We start from the raw sequence: 1,585 nt of genomic DNA, 5'->3' as shown, positions 1-1,585 counted from the left end.
CAGGATTTTGTCCATTTTTGTTGCTGCATAGTACTTCTTTGTATGAATATTCCACAATTTATTTTCCATTCTATTGTTAATGAACATTTTTGTTTCAAATTTCGGGCTATTACGGATAATGTTGCTTTTAACATTCTTGTACATGTCTTTCACACAACTGTGTGCATTCCTGCTGAGTAGGAGTAGAAATTATTAGGTCATAAAGATGTCTGTTCAGCTTTACTAAAGACTGCCAGGCAGTTGGTACAGGAAGAAGTTATAAATGGGTGCCAAAGCTGATGAGTAGGGGTTCATGAGGATCAGGATGTTGGTGTAATATAGGAACATTTCCTGTGATAACTTTTTTGATGTATCAATTTAGCTAGGCTGCAGTTCCCAGTTATTTAATCAAACACTTGTCTAGGTTTTACTGTGAAGAGATTTTGGAGATGTAAATAAAATCCCTAATCAGTTGACTTTAAGTAAAGGAGATTATTTTGGCTAATCTGGGTGAGCATGATTTAATCAGTAGGAAGGCTTCAAAAAGGCAGTGCTGAGGAGAGAGGGCAGGAGAGAGGGGGCAGGGAGAAGAAATTCTACCTGTGGACAACAGCTTCAGTCCATGGGGCTCAGACTGCCCGTGATTTTCCCTTTCTGATTGCCTGCCCTGTGGATTTGGGGCTTACTTAGCCAGCCACCACAATCTGAAATGAACTCAGGTTGAGGGTCCACCTACAGAATAAAAGGCCTGTGTTCGTTAAGACTATCAAGGATATGGGAGACAAAAGATGAGGAATTATTCTGAATTGGTGGATACTGATGAGGCATGACATCTGAATGCAGCACGAATTCCTGGATAGGATCCTGGGCAAGATAGGAAAATATGTTCTTGGGACAGTTGGCAAAATTTGAATTTAATGTTAGTAGTAGTGTTGTATCAATGCTGACTTTCAGATTGGTAGGTTGTGTGGTTGTAATGTAGGAGAGTATCTCTGGGGGAGTTACAGTGAAGTTTTTTTGAGGATGGGGCACGATGTAAGAAAAGGGTATACACACAGAGAGAGATAAAGAGAGAGAAAGAGGGGGAGGGAGGGAGAGAGAGAGAGAGCAAGTATGTACAAGAGAGAAAAGTAACATTTAACAATTGAGGAGTTTGGGTGAAGAGGATAAGGGAATTCTTTGCACTCTTTCTGAAACTTTTTTAATGTTTGAGACTATTTCAAAATAATAATTTAAAAGATATACCATTGTGCTCGCTTCGACAGCACATATACTAAAATTGGAACGATACAGAGAAGATTAGCATGGCCCCTGCGCAAGGATGACACGCAAATTCGTGATAAGTAAAAGATATACCATTTAAGAGAATGATAAAGTAAGTCAAGGTATGAGAGAAGATATAAGCGATAAAACATCTGGACTTGTGCGGTCCAATACAGTAGCCACTACACATATGTAGTTATTGAGCACTTGAAATGTGGCCAGTCCAAACTGAGATGTGTATAAACATAAAATATACACCAGATTTTAAAGATTTAGACTGAAAACAAGAATGCAAATTTCTCATTAATAAATTTTACATTGATTGCATGTTGAAACTGATAAT

General features: G+C 38.4%; 1 non-coding gene across 1 annotated transcript; it reads left to right on the top strand.

Annotated features, from left to right (window-relative positions):
* Positions 1–1,228: 1,228 nt before the first annotated feature.
* Positions 1,229–1,335, top strand: LOC138391016 (U6 spliceosomal RNA). The gene has a single exon (XR_011234660.1). It is a non-coding gene; the product is annotated as a U6 spliceosomal RNA (small nuclear RNA).
* Positions 1,336–1,585: the final 250 nt, after the last annotated feature.

Source organism: Eulemur rufifrons, chromosome 8 (assembly GCF_041146395.1).
Source record: "Eulemur rufifrons isolate Redbay chromosome 8, OSU_ERuf_1, whole genome shotgun sequence".
Lineage (NCBI taxonomy): Eukaryota > Metazoa > Chordata > Mammalia > Primates > Lemuridae > Eulemur > Eulemur rufifrons.
This window is presented reverse-complemented; position numbering and strand designations above follow the sequence as displayed.